The sequence below is a fragment of the Dryobates pubescens genome, chromosome 1 (assembly GCF_014839835.1).
Source record: "Dryobates pubescens isolate bDryPub1 chromosome 1, bDryPub1.pri, whole genome shotgun sequence".
Lineage (NCBI taxonomy): Eukaryota > Metazoa > Chordata > Aves > Piciformes > Picidae > Dryobates > Dryobates pubescens.
Genome location: NC_071612.1, coordinates 60,986,151 through 61,006,491, shown reverse-complemented (window position 1 = coordinate 61,006,491; position 20,341 = coordinate 60,986,151). Strand labels below are relative to the sequence as shown.

General features: G+C 39.8%; 1 protein-coding gene across 1 annotated transcript in view; it reads left to right on the top strand.

Moving 5' to 3' along the window:
• Nucleotides 1–1,295: 1,295 nt before the first annotated feature.
• Nucleotides 1,296–20,341, top strand: part of ATP2B2 (ATPase plasma membrane Ca2+ transporting 2) — a 247,399-nt gene continuing 228,353 nt past the window's right edge. Inside the window, exon 1 of the mRNA XM_054166708.1 lies at nucleotides 1,296–1,463. The gene's annotated coding sequence lies outside the window, so the exon portion shown is untranslated. The remainder of the gene's footprint in view (nucleotides 1,464–20,341) is intronic.

Below are 20,341 nucleotides of genomic sequence, written 5' to 3'. Positions count from 1 at the left end.
ATTAGTGCTCAGGGAGGTATGCTTGCTTGCAATTGCCCACTCTGTCCAAGACAGTCTAAAGTCACGAACCACTGCTGTCCTAGGATACTACTGAAAGGACTCCAACTTTTATCTAGACTTTTTAATACACACTTCAAGAAAAGCATACTGGGTTTTTTTGTGTTTAGTGAAAGGTTTGAGTTACGGAGTTTGAAGCTGCAGATTGAACATGGTACATGTACTGATCAACATATACTTTGAAAAATAGAAACCACTACATGGAAAATGTTATGCTTTGTAAAGATTGGTGCCTCCGTCTTATTTTTAGTACTCCTCCCCCCCCCCCCCCCCCAACATGATATTCCATTGCAAAAGCCTTTTACATTTCAGAATCCTGCTTTGGCTAATAATTCAAAATAACAAGTAGATCATTTTAAAAAAAGAAATACACAGAATAGCAAGAACCTGTAAATGCACTGATTCCTCCAAGTGTCAGTATCATGAAGCAGAGTGCCTTATTTTCTATGATTTAAAAAAAAAAAACAAAACCCAGAAAAAGGGCAGAAAGCTCCTCTGGCATGCATGTATGGTTTTACAGTGTATGCTAATGTGTCCAGATCATACTAAAGAAGAGAATATTTTGTATGCTTCACCTGTACGGACTTTAAATTTCTGGAATGCATGACAGGAACACAAATACAGCAAAAACATCACAGCCCTGCAATGATTATTTTTGGGGGGGGACATTTTTCTTATAATCAACATTGTCCTCATCTAAACAGACAGAGAGCAAGAGAGAGACAGCAAGCTGTACCTCTGCAAAAGGTGATGCTGAAGGAACCTGTAGGACAGACATGTTTGTGGCATTTGCTGTCAAGTGTATAATTAGTTAACAAAGCTGGAGAAACATTTGGTGCTCTGGGGTTCAGACCCCAGCAACGAAGCCTGCGCCCTGCTGTAGGGGGGCAGTGAATTTGTTGCTTCCCTCGGTCCCCTCGCCCCCCCCTTCATACACAACCTTTCTTCCCCCCCCCCCCCCCGCCCTTCTCAAATGATAGTGATAGGACGTGACAGTCCTTGTCCTTGAAGGTTTCTCCCGTTTCTGAGTAAGTGGCATATTCCTGGTAGTTTGCCATCTTCCGTTTTTGTCATTATCCCAAGGGAAGTATTAAAATCACAAACAACAACATGGTGGTTCAGTCCATTTTCCTTTCAGAGCAACCTTTCCTTCCCTGGCTATGCCTGCTGGGTGCTGCGCTCCTCTAGCGCTCTCCCACTGCAGAGCCCCGCTCCCCTCGCTGGCTGCCAGCGCGATGCTGTGGCAGCAGCGCCCGCTGCCTCCCCACCTGCCTGCCGGGGTGGTACAGTCTGCAGAGGGGCTCCTGTAATGTAGCTCCGCTCAGCCAGCCCTGACAGATGCCGAACCGTGATTACTCCGCTGTGTAATTGCAATCATTTTGGATTTGTGATGATATCTTAGCCAAGTAAGTAGCGACATCCACAGCATGAGAATAATAATAATAATAATAACAATATTAATAAAAACCAGAAATCTTTCCCCTTTCCGTTCTGGGCTTGTTTATTTGGCAATTTGCTTCTGGTGAAGGCGCAAGCTGATGAGAAAATGGTGTGGAGACTGGGTCTGAGTGATGCATTAGATTTTGGTTTGTGCCCTGTGAATCTCTTGAAAGGTAATGCTGCAACTTCTGTAGATGATTCTGTAAGGTCAAACAGAAGCTGCAGAGCTAAAAGGCATTCTTGCATCAGAAATCAGTCACTGAGATTTTGTGGGATGAGAATTCAGTGTAATCTGGGTGGGTTTTAAGCATATGGGCTTGATTTTGATGAAATCTGTTATTCAGCGAGGAGGAAAACACGTGGATGAGATTTTGCTTTTATCATTGCTGGTAAGAATTGGATGTGCTTTTTTTCTTTAAGAAGTGCAGAAAAGAGGAAAATGTGAAGAGTGCAGTTTGACTCCCCCCCCCCCCCCCCCCCCCCCCCTAACTTTAACTAATGGTTCTCTTCTGATAAGCAAAGCCATTTCTTAGAAAAATATGTAATCCTCAACTAGGTTTATTTATAGAGCTTCTTATAGATTTTCAGTGTGTATGTTTGAAAGTGAAGGGCATACAGATTAAAAAAAAAACCAACAACCCAGACTAACAACCCAAACTGTCTTTATGCTGAACTGGATTAGAAAATGCTGCTAAAGAAAGAGAGAATGTTATGTAATTTCTTTTAAGCATGCATGATGTTTCCTGTGGTACAGTGGGGAAAGGCTTTCTGTGCTGTATGCTACAATAACAGATAGATGTGATTCGATTATTTATTTTAAAGAGAAGAATCGGCTCCAAATCCCTGCATGCTGCCTGGAAAAAGCTTTTGGCTGTTCATGAAGCACCCAGTGCTCTACCAGAAAACATAAGATTACAGGAGTCATTTCCTATTATGTAAAGGGAGATTCGGTGCGGTTGATCCCTGCCTGCGGCACTGGCAGCTCATCTGCCCAGTGGTCCCGGGCAGCAGACAGCTCTTCCCCAACCTCTCTCATTTACTGACTTTAAGTTGTCCTATCCAAGCTGGGGCAGTTGCTTGTGCATTGCCCATCCTTTTGGAGGACTAATGAGAGGATGGCTGTAGGCAGTCCTGGAGCACTTAAGCAGGCAGGAACTGATGCTTAGCCCGGTACTTCCTATACCTTCTGGAAGGTGAGTATTGAAGTTGCTAAAAGGGAATGTGTGTTCTTTCGTGGTGAGATTGTTCATTTTTCCATTCACGTGCATCCAAAGGGCTTCATGCTTGTTAGGACTTCTGCTGATTTGACCTCCTGATTACATTCTGTAAGGGACTCTGGTAAAGGATTGCAGAGATATTACACAAGTCAGGATGTTTGAAAGACAGCTGGCATGCTTCATATGGAAAAATTACACTTTTGTTGCTGGGATTTGTGGTTCATATTAGATGTATGCAGGATGAAATTGATAATGAGGGCTTTTTGTTAGTCTTTGCTTAATAAAAGGAGATTGCAGATCTGCTTCATAGTCCACATGGCTTTTTTTTTAATGTTGAGATGCATTCCTGATTAGCATTTAATTTGTGAGAGGTCATCCATATGCATGACTAGCTCTTGTGCCTTGCTCTGAATTAACTGTTTGACTCAGGTATCCAGCAGGTCTCTGATCACACACAGCTTTTACTTTATTCGTGTTCCTCTCATTTGAGTCAGAATTGCTACCTGTGAAGAAGTGTTTCTTATTTGCCCTGCACTGCTGGTCAATTGAAGAAGTTTGTGCATTAGGCAGTAAAAAAAGGCTTGTGGATAAGTTATGTATAGTAATGCAGCATGAATATCCCTCCCCCCTCCCCCCTTTTTTTTTTTTTTGGTATATGTGTGTCCCCATTTTTATCCTTTTCATGTATGTATCTTCATTTCTATGGAGGATTGCTTTTGGCCCACAACAATGGTAAATCCACTTGCATTTTCACAGAAAAGGTAATTCAATTTTTCCTTTTCTTTTTCTGTTGCCAATTGAAACCGAATGGTATTCCTCATGCTTTCGGCATATATAAAAAGGTTTCATGCATGTATATTGAAACACCTTGGAAGAATTTTGTGCTTCTCAGTAGGATTACAGGTTACAGAAGACATGGTAATGATGAACTAGGTATCCTCCTGTTCTTTATGAAGTGACTTTCGTGAGTGCTTTTTCCTGTTAAATTTTATATCGTGTATCTGGGAGACAGTTTGGAAGGATTATTTTTCCCCCTTTTGTCTTCCCCCAGGATTTAAAATCTGCAGCTTATCTTTTCCAGTGCTGTTGTATTTGGGACAGAAGCATTCTTTTAATCATGCTAAAATAAATAAATAAATCTATTCCTATCTGAATGCTGAAAATGTGAGCGTACATTCTGCTAATACATAAGCATGTTGCAAGTGTTTTTTCTCTTTATTTCCATTCTGCAGCTCGTATTGTCAAATGTCAGTTGTGCATGTAGTAATTCCTTCTTACATTTTGAAATAAATGGAGAAGTCATGACCTTGTAACTCTCTCTCACACTTACTGAAACCCCGTTATACTGCAGTAGGACTCCAGCAGCTGATAGTTCTGTAAACTGAACCCACTTTCCTTTCATAAATGTAGATACTTTCACAGGTCAGACCTAAAAATCCTGTTCTGAAGGGCAGAAAGCAGTTTATTTGGTTCACCCGACTATGGAACCTTGCAGAGAACCAGCTTGCCTTTTGCTAGATTTTCATTATGTTTTCAAGGAGAGACAAAGAGGGATAGCACAGTTCAATGGAATTGAGCAAGTATTGCTGTACCTTTTGGGCTGATTGTTGAAAGGGAATGAAAATGAATTATATTCGTATCATAGATTATCTGAGCAACTGGAACCCCTCCCCCCTCCTCACCTCCCCTCTAACTCCCCAGCTTAAAATGACACATTTTGGAATAATTTTAATACGTCAATTGGAAAAGAGGTTTAAAAAAAAACCAACAAAAAAAAAAGGCAGCTATGGTTGATTGTGATGAAATTAACTGGTCCTAGACTGATGTTGTGCTTTAATTCATACATTAAAATGTGTTGCTAAAGCTCAAGACAGCCTCTCTCATGCTTTCATTAAGATTCTTTTCTTGCTGAGCCAAGGAGGTAGCAATGAATCCACTCTGAATGGAGGCACCCTGTCAGTATGGCTCAGTTGCAAATCCAGCTACAGAGCTCTGTGTGACCGGGATAGTTCTGCTGCCTCTGCAGCACCTGCAGTCCAGGCATTCTGCTTGCCATTAGGAAACCTCAGCTTGGATTCGACTTGCCAGGGCTGCTTTATGCACAGCATGGATGCTCAGCACTGTGAGACTGTATTGGATTTATCCTTGTGTATCCCCTATGAGTACATGGTTTTCAAAGATAATATATCCTTAGTAGAACAGTTGCATAATAGAACAATATTTCTTCCTAGATGGGTTACATTTTGTATGCTAGATATTTTTATGTGCAAGTATATGCAAATCAAGGATATATAGGCTTATATATATGTAGGCTTTTATTTAGACTTAAAGCAATGGAGATAGTATTTTATTGTAATTTTCATTTTAAAGTTTGGTCCACTTTTGTATCAAGCATAAACATATGGTACAATTTTATGAGCTGCGGGTTTCTTGTTTGAAGTTTTACTGGTTTTGCTTATGTCTAGGGGGAAAAGCATGCTTTTAATGTGATTTTTCTCGATGGGTGATCTCAGTTGAAGAAAAAGGAGCAATTCGTAATAAAAGGGTTTGCAAGGAAGCATCATTTAAAATAGCCCAGTAACAGGAAAATAATTTTAAGAGGCTGGTATCACTGTAAAATGCAGGACATAGTCCATCATAACACTGCAGACCAGTGAAATATGAAGAGTTAGAAGTGATATGGGATGCTTGCTTACATATCAGGCTTGGCGTAATTGAGCAATGGTAACCACAGTAGAGAGTAATTCACTTCTACCGCATCCTATTATATGAACAAGTTCCTCCTGTTATATATTTTCCCTTGTTTTTGAAGTAGCCATTGCATGGTTGTAGCATGTAAGTATTGTGCACAAGGCTACCGGAGAGATCCTAGTTAGTGTGAAAACCTAGAGGAAGACTAACAGTAATAATTGTAGCTTATTTGGAAGAATTTCTGCATTTTTTACCTATTGTCTCCTTTTTCACTCATGGCGAAGGTGAAAGGGGTGGAGAAGCTTGCTGATTTCAGTCACTGAATCACAGAACAGATGAGGCTGGGCTAGGGATCATCCAGTCCAACCCCTCCTGCCCAAAGTGGAATCTCCAAAGCAGGCTGCTGAGGGCTGTGTCCAGTCAAGTTTTGGGTATCTCCAAGGTTGAAGACTTCACAAACTCTTTGGATAACCAGTTTGACCATCCTTACAGTTTTTAATCTTTAAATGGAATTTTCTCTGTTTGCTCTTACTGTCTTTTCACTGGGTACCCCTGAGAAGAGTTTGGTTTCATCTTCTTTACTTCTTCCCATCAGGCATTTATACACATTGATAAGCTTCCCCCGAGCCTTCTCCAGGGAAAACAGTCCCAGTTTTTACAGCCTCCTTGCTGACTTGTGTGTCAAGTGCTCTAGTCCTTTTATCATCTTCATATCCTTTTGTTGGCCTTACTCCAGGAAGTCCATGTCTCTTTTGTACTGGGAGCCCAGTACTGTACACAGCACTCCAGAGTGGAGAGGAAGGCTCACCTCCCTTGGCATGAGGGCAATGCTCTGTCTAATGCAGCCCAGGAGGCTGTTTTTCTGCTTTGCACTGAGGATGTGTTGATGGCTCGCAGTCAGCTTTGGGTCCACAAGGAAATCCAAGGCCTTTTTTGCAGGGCTGCTTTCCAGCCAATGGGCCCACATCTTGTCCTTGCTGGGCTTAGTCCTCCCTAGGGGAAGATGTTTGCACTTCCTTTTGCTGGGCATCCTGAAGTTCCTGTCAGCCCATTGCTTCTGCCCACTGAGATCCCTCTGAAAGGCAGCTCAGCCATTTGGTGTTGCCAGCCACATTTCCTCATTTTCTATCATCTGCAACTTGCAGAGGGTGCACTCAATGGTATTATCCAGGTCATTAATAAAGACACTTGGCTGTTGCACTGGAAGAAGTCACTTGGAAGGAAAAGATTTGACCTGGAACTGCAATCTCAAGATTTAGCCCAGAACTAAAGCACTCTGTTGCAAAAACCCCCAACCAACCACCACCAACAAAACCCCCCAAAACAAAAAAACCAGCAAACAAAAAAGCACCACACCAAACCCACCTCCCCTCTCCCCCCCAACAAAAAAAAGACAACTGCCAAAATATGGTCAATATCCTGGATCTGTTTACAGTTAAAGAGTATGGAATTTGCAGTGTTGAAATCTAGTGCATTGCATCCTAGGTGCACTTTGGTTCGAGGCTGAAAAAGGAAAATAAGTGATTTACTAAAAGCTTATTTTATATGTTAAAGAATGACGAGTCACAGCTGATGAAGTAATTTCAATTGATAATTTCATTCCCTGCATTTCAATTAAAGTGAGTTAAAAATAAAACCATATGAAATGAATTAAAAATAAAATGAGTTCTAGTTCAATCTGATTTGAATCTTGCTGAAAAATCTATCACATAAAATGAGGAAACGTGGCAAGGAAGATGCTTATCTGTTAGATGTTGAGCAAAGAGATACTTCAGTCCAGTCATCTGTCTAGTTCACTGGCCTTCTGAGCTCCTGACCTCTGGAAATTAGTTAGGCATTTGAAGTAAATAACACTCCTCATATATGCACTTTGTCTCAGAAGATTTGTACTCAGCAAGAGCTGTCTTCTTTATGATAAGTTATCATCTGTGTTCTTATTTGAGTTGTGTTCCATGGTATAAGCCAGTGCAACCTTTGTATCTCAGTTTAGGATGAGTGACAACGTTTTAAATACCTTCAAGGATTCCTTCCTCTGTACACCTCAGCCAAAGTCTGATAAGTGAATCCTCATCTTGCTAGAGACAATGGGCAGGTGACCACAGCTTTGAAGCAGTGGTTGAGGTGCCCAGTGGGGTGGTTTAACAGTCATTTTAGGAGAAAGCTAAGTCCCTCTGCACTGTCATTTTATAGCAGAATGGGAATTTTGTAGTGACCTTTAAACACAAGGTCAGGTAGAGTCAGTCTTCAGCATCCTGGGAAAAGTGTAAATACAAATACCTCAAACTCTTCCCACTAGCCAACAGACTATAGTGGAAGCTGATCCAGCATATGAAAAGCCCAAGTTCAAGCTCAAGCTGACCCTGGAGTAAAAGCTGGCTTCAGGGCAGACATCCTCTACTCAGGAGAGCTGAGTCAGCGAATTGTCACAGGTGAGCCAGGGAATGACAAGTTTAGAGCTTTTACCCTTCTTGATCTCACATACCAGCTGTCTTAGGCATCCGGTGTCATTTGTCTCCATGGTTCTTGGAACTCCAGGATCTTCCCTTACTTCCATGGTCTTTTATCCAGTCTTCACTTGTTTGTCCTAGATGCCTGTTTTCTCTGATGCCATTTCTTTGGGCAGCACTTTTGTTCAGCCTTCTCTTCATTCTGCAGCTTGAGGGTCTCAGTTTTCCAAATGTCAGTTATCTGCATGGAAGCACAACACGTGATCAGCATTTTGGGTGGTGCTGGCTCATGTCTATTCATCAATCAAACGTCCCGCTTCTGTTTAGTCCAGGGATTACCAAAACTTGCAGCCAGCCCATTCAGGTTGCATTGAGCAAGAAGCAGGCTTATGCATAGGAGCTGAACAGTTTTGGGTGTATTACACCCTCCCACTCATCCAATGATCTACTGCATTCTGCATTTAAACCATTTCTCACCTACACCTGTAGCACTTCTCCACAAATAGGAACAGTGAGAACCTCCATACCTGTCTCTTTGCTTACCTCAGGCCATTGCCTTTGGAAAGCAAACATTGCCATCCACAGCCTTTGTTGCAGTAGGTTTCTGTGCCTCAGTGGACCTTGAGAGAAGAGTTATGCCTTACAGAAGTATGGTGCCTCTTTACTTTGGCATGTACAATGTGTGTTATTTGTCTTACAGGGTGGATGAGTATATTGTAATGGTCATGCTCAGCATCTAACTAACCTTGACACAAACACCGATGCTGATGAAGCACAATAAAAATACACTGCTGCCATTATGACTTGTCTTTCAGAAAGGTACCCTTTGTGTGACACAGGTAATTAGAAGAGAACAGTGTTCCCAATAAACTCTTCCACTCTCCTTGGGAAATGTGTGATCCCAAATGTCAGGAGACAGCATTGATTTGTGTCTTTTGTGAGTCAATTTAGGAAGAAACCGTTGTCCTGGCTGAGGACAACTATTTAATTTTACACTGCATGCTTGCTACCTTCCTTTCCTCTACTTGAATTATAATGAAAGTTTTGCACATTTGCTCTAAAAATATATCAAATGGTGTTTGATATTAAGGGACCAGTGAAATGCAATTGCAATGCAATAATGATTTTGTCTTGCTTTTCACAATGGAATGAGATTGTTGTCCTCCCTCCCCCCAGTACTTGAAGGAATTCCTATTTATGAATGGTTCAGCTAACCTGGGAAATTGGAAGCGGGATTGCAGGCAACTTCTCTGATGCAATGCGCATTGTTGCGCTACCCGAGGAGGGCATTTGCATGATGGTAGGACAAGTTGCCTCTGGAATGCTGTAGAGGTAAATTGTTATGCAGAGAACTGCAGGATAAAATGGTAGTGCTAAATCAGCATTGCTGAATAAGATGGCTGAAAATGCCACAAAAACAAACTGTTGGAGCAGGAGGACTACTCAAGTAATGATGTGTCAAGCACCTCCCAGCTTCCCATATAGGCTTGGGGGCAAAGTCTTCATTTTGTGGGTTATTCTCTTTGGCTCATACTAAATGATGCCTCTCTCATCCCCACATTTCATTACTTGCACTGGGCAGGATAGAACTCCCTGCCATGGAGGGGCAAGGCAGAGGGGCCTTCCTTGTGTGTCCCAGATTGACCTGAAAGAACATGAAAGGACTGCGCTAATATTTCTATTGCAGCATCAAGATGTCCCCTTCAGGGCAGAGGGAATTTGAGCTGATGTTTTATTACTAAGCATATGTGGGGAGCTATTGAGTCCCCAGGGCACTCAGTTTATGTGTGTGCACCACTCTGCAGAATCCTCTGTTCATTTGATTTTAAATCTTGGTCTGTTTTGTCCAAAAAAGTCCTGGGTGTTTCTATCTGTTCTGCATAGTGCTAAACATCAGAGCTGGATGTAGAACGTGGAGGGGTGGAATTTATATACATGTTTGGGCTGAAACAGGAAGATGAAAGAGATCTTTTTGAGGAATATGTGATACAAGAATAGGTGATATATAGACAGGGAACACCAGTGTCTCTCTCAAATGATCTCTTTTTGCTGTACAGGTGGGACCTGGCTTATATCCAGCATAGGGGGAAACCTGAGTGGGCCAGATGCTGTCTCTGACTGGTAACAGACTTGACCTTGGGTGAAGGGTCAAAGTGTTATTAGAAACAAATTCTGCTCTTACTATTCTCTTCCCTACCTTCTTATGGATTCTGTCCCCCCACCAGTGGTTGCAAAATCATGAAAACCTGAAATAACACCCTGAAAAAGGGACATATAAAATCTGCAATGCAGAAATGGGATTTTATATTTATCTGACTTGTGTAGGCAGATGATTAATATAGTACCAACTACAGGTTTTATGGCTTGGTATGTCATTAAAGTTCCCTGTAACTCTTAATGTGAAAAGAAAATAAAGTGTCCTCTTCCCTGCCCTTGTCCTCCTTTCTCTAGTTTAGAAGTACACTTAGAAGTTTTAATCTGAAAACATGATTCTGACATCAGAACAGGATGGAAAAAATGAAAGAGAAAATGGAAGACATCTGAAGTGGTTTTTTTTCATGAACCTTTGAAGCATTAAAATTGAGTGCACAAGTTCTTAGCATACAAGCTTCATTTACATATCTTCTCCTGGATTAAGAGAATATCTTTAACAATATTGCTAGGAAAATACTTTTAGGAATTTATTCTTTCCCCTCTTGTTAGAGAAAACCAAAATAAAATTTCTTAATTTGGAGTAGATTCCTTCTAAGGAAATCTTGTTCCCCTCCTTTATCTTGTCCTATATCTGCAGCTTTCATCTGCTCCAGATATTCTATTTTCAAAGTTTTTATTATCACTAAGGTAAGTAGCAGTAGTTTTAGAGTTTTAATTGGCAAACCCTAAGAGAAGGATAATGATATTTAAATTAAAACTGAATGAGAATGCTATGAAAAAGCAAATGATAAAGTAACTGGAAATATGCATACAGACCATTCCTTCAAAACAAAGGGCTTTATACTGGGGGATAGCACCATGATCTCTCTCCTGAGGTTCTGTGATGAGTAAGAATCAATGAACATCAGGGTCTATGATTCTGGATAAAGGATCCTCTGTGCTGTATTTATTACTCTTTCGGCAGAGACATGACCCAGGGGTTGCAATGCTAGCGTAAAAACTGAAGTGATATGTTCAGTGCTGAAATTTCTAACAGAGAAACTGAGAACTCTGCAAAAGTTTTTCTGCCAATTTGGACAGTTTTTCTTTTGAAGCTTTCTTCAGAAGAGTTTTGACCATTGCCTTATTATCAAAGGGAGAGGTCCTTCAACATAGAAAATACATATGCTTATGTATATACATTATATATATATAAGCACTCCAAGTAGAGAGCAGTTGCTATAAACTCCTTTTAGTTGTTTAGTGTACTGTATGGTTTAATTTCATTCCAAGTTATTCTTTCCGTGGTTCACTTGAAAACAATAACAATTTTGTACTCCCACACACAAGACCCACTCCCTTCCTCAGCAATTCTTGTTTGACCTTACAACTAATTCTCTAGAAATATCTGGCAGCAGCTAAGAAAGTTTCTGTTTAGGAGTTGCCCTCAGAAGTGCTCACAACACATCACCATGTTGGTCTGCTTTTTGCATCTGGAGCTCTGTTCACTGCAGAACAAAGCTTGAAGTCTTAGTTAATTAAAAATTTTACACAGATTTAACTTTTTTTCCCATGGCTCTGCCTTTTTATAGCAACCAAGTCCCACTACAGTAATAAAAAGACAAATAGAGGAACACTTGTGATTGCTTGAGATAGCTCCTGAAAAAATTCTATGGAATTCATTCCTGCAAAAGACTGTGCAGACCATGGAATGAACCTTTTACTGCATTAAGTCATGCAGCACAAACTGTCTATGGCGGTGAACCCATAAGGGCTTGACAAAAGTGAAATTTAGTTTAGGAAGGCAGAAGTGTATCCTACTCTTTTATTAAGTCTGTGAGGTGAACAAACCCAACAGAAGTCTAGAAATAGGGTCTGTGCCCCAAACATATGGTATCACTTAAACATTGTTCAGATGCCATGGGAAAGGTAGAAGGTGCCATGTTCTGCACCTGCCTGTGTGAAATACTCTGATAAGCAGAAGATAGGTAGTCCAGTGATGGTGATTTGGGGAGGGTTTTTTTGCTGCTTAGAGGATGGCAAAATTCTTTCTGCAATTAAGGTGTTTCTGAGGGTCTCTGTTATTGCTGGCAAATTCTTCTCTCTGTCTTGCTCCAGACTCTGAAGTCTTGACCCTAGAAAGCCTGAGAGATGTTTATGATAAGAGTTCATGACTGCAGCTATATAAGTCTCTTATGCTGGCATCAGAAGAAGGCTTTTTATGGCAGAGCTCTCTGGTCCTGTACAGCCATGACTGTAATTGTGAGGATGTTACCTAAGGAGCACATAAATCCATAAACAAGCGCTGACAGGGAAACAAATCAACTAAAAAGCCTGTATGTCTGGTTTTAAAACTTCTTACATGCATTCTCACAAGGTGCACAGAGTAGTACAGCCTCCATCAATCTGTCCTTCATATATCCATACAATCTGCATGTCCCAAAGGCTTTCAGCAATGACTTGCCTCCCTTGAGCCTCATCATCAAAGCCTAGCAAGGTTGATTTTTAGCTCTTCATCTCTCTTAAATATATACCCATAGGAGAAATGTAATTTGTTGTCTGTCTTTGCAAGACTTTTTGAGATGAGTTATTGAGAATTGAGGTCATGCTAGTTCAGGCTGGCAGCTGAGTCCCTGTGCTTGGTTTTCTCCATAGCCAATGTCTCCCTTGAAATCTCTGACGCAGATTTCTTGCTTGACTGTGTCGCACAGACTTTCCCCCTTTTTCAGACCAATGGTTGTATTGGTTGTTGTTGCCTGTGGATCTTATTCAGCATCATCTGCTTTCATTAGCATTTTTGAACAAAGGAATTAATCAGAATAAATCACAACTAATAGAAATATAGAAACAGATTATCATTTTGCAAGCTGAACTCTCTCAAAGGAGATTACATATTTAAATTGAACAAATACAACTTCATAAATAAACTAAATTAAACATCATCTAATTTTACTTTTGAAGCCAAGTAATTTTAATCCATACTCAGCTTCTCATATAAATATTTCCCAACTCAGTTTTATTCTTTGAAGCATTCTTATTCATATTTAAAAGCCCAAAATGTGCCAAAGAGAACCACAGTTGTGCATGCTGAATAAATGTAAAAGCTTGTGTGCATTACGTAATAATCTGGCAAGAGGAAGTGATTGCTTTTGTGAGTGTCCAAGTAGTAGTGTAAAAATGGTTTTGAGAACCTAATATTCCTCTCTAAAGCTGTCTGACTGATGGCATGCCTGAAAAATCCTTTTTATAAGTCCCTTATGTGTAGTTCAAAAGGAAGCAATAGATGATTAGAAATCTATATATTTCCCTGGGGAAAATTTGGGCAGAAACTCTGGTGGTGCAAGTATTACACAGATGGTCTGCATTTTCAACAAATTCTTGTTCATAGATGGAAGAGATGTTTCTACTGCATAACTAATTCTTAGAACTGGGAGCATTTAGACAGTCCAAATATGTTACTTTGTGATTGGAAGTGCTCTTTAGCAGTCATGTTATTAGATAAGAAAGAACCTTTTCAAAAAATGTGTGGTGATAATGTCTAAGAATTTTTGTTAAGTGTTTCAAATAGTGTTCACAAAGCTGAGAAACAATTTTAGCTCACCCTATGTTCAGTTTAAAAATTGTGATCAAAACCCATTCTCCAGAAATAGGCTTATATGCAGTTCTTTCTTCCATGTCCATTACACTGTTACATACTCCCCCTGGACGCTGCACTGGTTAGGCCACACCTTGAGTCCTGTGTCCAGTTCTGGGCCTCTCAGTTTAGGAAGGATGTTGACTTGCTGGAACGTGTCCAGAGAAGGGCAACAAAGTTGGTGAGGGGGTTGGAACACAAGCCCTATGAGGAGAGGCTGAGGGAGCTGGGCTTGCTTAGCCTGGAGAAGAGGAGGCTCAGGGCAGACCTTCTTGCTCTCTACAACTACCTGAAGGGAGGTTGTAGACAGGCAGAGGTTGGTCTCTTCTCCCAGGCAACCAGCACCAGTACAAGAGGACACAGTCTCAAGCTGTGCCAGGGGAGGTTTAGGCTGGAGGTTAGGAAGAAGTTCTACAGAGAGAGAGTGATTGCCCATTGGAATGGGGCTGCCCGGGGAGGTGGTGGAGTCACCGTCATTGGAGGTGTTTAGGAGAAGACTTGATAGGGTGCTTGGTTGCATGGTTTAGTTGATTAGGTGGTGCTGAATGATAGGTTGGACGTGATGATCTTGAAGGTCTCTTCCAGCCTGGTTTGGTCTATTCTATTCTATTCTGGTCGCACAGCTGGCATATCCATTGACTTCGGTGGCTGAAAGCCATGACACTGGTTTTAAAAAATACTTAATTTCTAAGGAAAACAGATTTAAGATTGCCTAGAACTTTTTTGATTGTTTGTTTTGTTTTTAAAATCTTGAAGATCAAACAAAACAAGCGTAGTGAAACAAATTTCTGCAATTTTTTTTTCTGGTTTTAATATTAACCCATTTATATGTAACACACATTTTCCTCTCCAACAGTAGGGAAAAAAACCCTCATGTTCAAGATTTATTTCCACATTAAAATCACTATTATTGATAGCTTTAGTAAAATTAAAGTTTTATTACTGCACTTAGATTTTTATGGTAATAACTTTTCCCAATATATGAACTGAGTATTTGCTCTATACGTGGTAACAGTGGCATAGAGCTTGCCAATTCTCTTCAGTACTTTGGAAGCATTGTAGACGAATGAGTATTGTGGGGAAAGTGCGTAGGTGAAGACTACTTGATGCAGACCGAAGTTTTAATTTTTGCTCATGAAGGTGGCTTGGTTCTGACTGTTTAGGTCTGACTCTACTGCAGCTAGAGCCCCCCTGTTAGAAATGCAGCCGTCAGAGTCCTAGGACTTTTTTTCTGCACATTTAAATTGCTGTGCCAAATGATGTGAGCAAGAGCACTGCAAGGACACTCTGACTCATGCAAGCTGTATCTATAGTGAAGGTCTTGCTGGCAATAAAGCTGTTCACTATCTCTTTCTTTCAAGTGCTGCTGAAGGGAGGTGTAAGCACCACTGAGAAGAGTTGCAATAGGCAGACCAGTGCTATTGGTCATCTTTGAAAGCCCACTGTCGCAGAATGTGAGAACCTGCATTACTGCCTTTCTTCTTCAATTACAATGCAAAGCAGCCATCAACAACAAAAGGAAACGAAAGCTACGTTTGTTTGTTCAGTCTTCCTTCACAAATGGGAATTCTGGGCAGGTTTTCTGGTTAGGAATTTTATCACATGGCAACCAAAAAGTGTGATCCTATTGGTTTATAAATGCACACAGTTTCATCTGAAGTCAAAGAAAATAGCTACTTCTTGAACTAAGTGTTTATTTGTGTGTGCTGTAAGGGAAGATTTGTGGTGATGGTGTGAATGCTGCTGCATTAGTACTTCCCTGCATTTTCAGAATGTCCTTGAGTATGTGTGCAGTGACAAGAGATACCAGGAAGGATAATTTCATTAGCAGAATGCAGCAAGAGAGTGATTCAAGAGCTGGATGAAGACATTTTGCAAGTGAAATAGTTTCATAGCCCTCTATTTTAGAAATATCACTAATGCACAAACACTTGTCCCATAACTGATGTGTTGTTGATAGGCATGTGCTTTTCAGGGTGGGAGCATGGGGAGAGGGCAGGTACAATTACATATATTTAAAAACATTAAATTAAAACTATTCAGGTTTTCTGCAAACAGTTACTAGATTTTGACAATTCTTGTAAAACCTGATGCAAAAAAAATTGTATATAATAGCTCTAGTATTTTTCAGCAATACATCTGCCTGCAGAGAAAGAAACAAAAACATAATTCAGTGCAATTTCTCAAGACAATATTTTGACTCTTCCCCTGTGGATTGTAATAGTTTTCTCAACTGGATGCATTCTAGTCTTTATGCTATACCTGGACATGATTAGAGTCTATTAATCTCAAATATTTTCATGGCAACAACTGATTTTTATGTATTCAGGTCTTCTAAGCATGTTGCTTACAACTAAAAAAGTGATTGAAAAATATGGGTTTTGACAAACTGCAATCTTATCTTTGGGGGTTTGGCCACCACTACACGTCGACAGTATATTAATCTCCTGAAAACTGGTACTTCTCAAATGTGTATATATATATATATAAAAGTACATATATATATATATATATATAAATATATAATTTTTTTTTTTAGAAGGTTTTGATACTTGAATTATGAAGGCATGGGTATCACAGTGCTGCCTAGCATTCAAACTAAAATCTTACTTGGTTTAAACCATTAAATGCTCTCATGCACAAGATACTGAAATCGTTACTCAAATCTGTATGCATGAATCCTTCACAGTAATGCAAGGTATTGCACTGGGTTGTACTCAAAATAACCTAATTCCAGCCAATGTTCCCATCAAGGGCAAGGTCTGATGTGGCAGAATCGTTTGCTAGCACTGTAAAAATAGTATCTTTAACTGTGTGTTGTCAGCAGTTAGTGGGGTTATTGTAGTAAACCTAAGAAAAACAGCTTAACAGAATTCAGACACAGCAGTTCATGGAAACGAACTGGCCAGCATGGTGGCAAGTCAGGGTGCCTGGTGCCCTTCACTGGGGTGCATGCTCATAAAACCAAGAGAACTGAATTTTGGGACTGATGTCAGGTGCTGGCAGTACTGGTAGAAATGACTGCAATGCAATGCCTGTAACTTTGGATGTTACGACTAAGAATTGTCATCAGGACAATATTTCTGGAGAGAAATATTTAATAGCAGTCCACAAGAGGCTTCATAATTTGCCTTGCTTGCTGTCTAGAGAAAATGCTGCCAAAGCTGTGTAAAAGTGGAAGTCCTAAAGCTGACTTAGTGCCTTTTTCTTAAAAGGTCTTATTAACCCCGTGGCCTCCCCCAAACATCCTCTGGTTCTGAGATACATTATATTGGAGTTTGAAAAATAATATATGCTACAAATGGGTAGATATCATTGATATCAGTTGGCAGTGTCCTGCACAGTAATTGGGATCATGACCAGTAAAATATTCAGAGGTTAAAGAACGAAAAAAAAAAAGTACTTGCATTCATTAGAATGACTTGTTTTTCTTGGAATATTTTAATTAGGTCTGTTTGAAGCATTTCAGCTTTTATTTTCATGTGTATGCAACTGTGTTATTTACTAACTCTTTGTTATGGCAAACCACATTGTTTTATAGAGTTTTAGTCTAAATTATTTCTTTCTAGTGGAGCCACACTAGATGAGGCAGCCTATGGTATGCATCAGGTGCATCATGGCTAGAAGAGGCAAAACCATTCTGAATGAAAATATTTTCAGGTTTTCCATAAAAAATACATAATACAGAAACTGGATGAAGAGAGGGAGAAATAAGTCAGTCTATATTTTAGGCATATCTCTTCACTAAACCATAGTGAAGTCTTTCTCAGTCAATAGACTCAGCAGACTTTTGTTGCAGAGTTCTCATAATGGTTATTTAATTACAGTTTGTGAAGTGACCAGTGTTTGAAGGGCTGATCTTTGCATACCGTTACAAACCTCACTGTGCTGCCTGTGAGAAGTGCAATTTGAGTGTATGACTTATGCAGTCTACATAGTAAATAAAATTCAGGAAGTACAAAGAGGCAGGCTCACGTGGGGCCAGCAATAGAGCAAAGACCTGGGTAGTACATGCTGTGAAGATAGGATAAAACATGGAAGCACCAGACTTCAGTCTTATGAGACTGAATGGCAAGGCAGGTGATCATACCTGTTGAAATAAATAGTGCTGGCATCTTGAGATGCACTTGGAATTATTAGAAGTTTTTGTTTTGTTGTGCATTTTGTTTCAGGTACTGAAGGACTTCTTAGTCTCCCTTTTCCTTTTCAAGTAGCTGATTGAAACTTTGCTGTAAAACATAGTTGTGATAAATATTTTAGACATGTGCTAATGGGTATCACTTCTTTGTGTGTGAAGATACTGCAATGCTCTGCACAGCCTTTGAAACCAATCCAAGCCTTTTCATGCTCCTGGGCTTTTCCTTTTTCTGAATATTTTCAGATCTGTAGGATTTTCCTAGTATAAATTGTTTGAGATTTTTCTACTTAAAATGTGTGTAAGTTCCCTATCAGGTATCTTTTATACATTTGTGTTTTTTTCCTTTTTATTTTTTAATTTTTTAAAATTCCTTTAAAAATAAGATTTTCTGGAGAAAACGGTGCAACTACCACATGCATTTCTGCCATGAGAAAAAACAAAACCCTCTGGAAAGCAAAACAAGCACAATTATAATAGACTGTCGGTCAGATCATTCTTCAAACGAGACGTTTTATTTCATACAAATTTAGGACTGTAGTCTATACAAAGTATGTGGTCATAATAAGTATGTGGTCATTCTGTTCATTTTATAAATGTGCAAACAACATTAGTATAGTCTCAAAGCTTTATGTGGTTTTTGCAAGACTAAAGTGGTGTTGCTTTGCTTTCTTCTGTCCATCTGCGCATTCGGCAGTGCTGCCTGTCTGGGCAGGTACCTGCTTTCAGAAGAACATTCTCATTCTCATTTGTCTGTAGCACTCAGTCCATGAAACATAGATGCTATTTGCAGTTTATGATTAACTTTTTGGTCCATTTCTGTTTCATGTTAAAAATATAGTCTATGCAGAGGGAGCAGATGAATATTTTTTTTTCTTTTCTTAGGCCTTAATTTTAGAATGAGAATGAGAATTAACCAGGTTGGAAAAGACCTTTGAGATCGAGTCCAACCTGTTACCCAACACTATCCAATCAACTAAACCATGGCACCAAGTGCCCCATCCAGTCTCTTCTTAAACATCTCCAGTGATGGTGACTCCACCACCTCCCTGGGCAGCCCATTCCAAGGGCCAATCACTCTTTCTGTGAAGAACTTCTTCCTAACATCCAGCCTTATTTATATTCTGTGGGAAAGCACCAGGCTACTTCAGTTGAATCAGACAAATCTGATCATGAGTTCAAGCAATGCAGTAATATATATTCTTCCAGTGTTACATTTCATGTCATGTTTTCTATTTTCCTTTTATTTTTAGCTATTAAAAAAAATATCTCTCACCTCCTGTTTGTGAAGATTTAACTACATTTATCTTTAAAATATGGAATAACTGTTGGAATCAAAGTTAAAAATACTTGATTTGCATGACCAGTAGATGACAAAGGCAAGACTTAGAGTATGTTTTGGAGACAGAACTGGGCATTCTAGGAAGCTAATTTTAAAAGTAATTGTTTTAGAAGTACATATTTATTTAATCAGGCTCCTTTGGAAAATGAGCTGAAGAATGTTTGTACCAATAAAGGCAATAGTTTATGATGGTTTAAGGGCACTTTGAATAGAATAGAATAAACCAGGTTGGAAGAGACCTTTGAGATCATCGCGTCCAACTCCAACCTGTCATCCAACACCACCTAATCAACTAAACCATGCAACCAAGCACCCTATCAAGTCTCCTCCTAAACACCTCCAATGATGGTGATTCCACCACCACCCCAGGCAGCCCATTCCAATGGGCAATCACTCTCTCTATGTAGAATTTCTTCCTAACATTCAGCCTAAACCTCCCCCAGCACAGCTTGAGACTGTGTCCTCTTGTTCTGGTGCTGGTTGCCTGGGAGAAGAGACCAACCTCTGCCTGTCTACAACCTCCCTTCAGGTAGCTGTAGAGAGCAATAAGGTCTCCCCTGAGCCTCCTCTTCTCTTTTTGGTTGCACCTTATACCTTAGCCTGCATTGCTGAAGTCATATTTATTCTTTTTTTGGAAGGTCACAGAATCGCAATTCCTCTTTGACTTTGATCGTTCAGCGTAATCTGTTGTGACTCAGCTGTCAGGCACAATGAGGATTAGTATTTGAAAATAAATATCTTGGGCCAGCTAACCTTAAAATTCTTGAGCTTTCTGGCTGCTAGGACTTGGGCAGTTTTAAAGCCCTGCTAGAGCATGGGACATTGTACTGGGTCGGACTCCTGTGATTTGATCATCATTTCACTCTTCAGCACTCAGTTTTGCACTCTTAACATTCCCAGAAGGTTCTTTTTGTCTATACACACAGACACACACATACACAATGTATTTATATTTTTATATATGTATAAATTTGTTGATTTGGGTTTCACTTGTTTGATTTGTTTGTTTGTTTTTAAAAGGAAGGTTTATTAAATTACCTGACCAGGTTTCAATTGTAAATTATTTAGTGGAGGTTAATTTAAGCATTAATTAGATAAAAGATAATGAATGAAGTAAAAACTTTGCTAGCAACAATGGCAAAGTGGCATAAGTCTATCAGATACCATTGTTGTGCCATTTTATTTTAAGAGAAAGGAATGAGGTTATGAATGGGATAATTTCTCCTGTGCTGCCTTCAGTGCTGT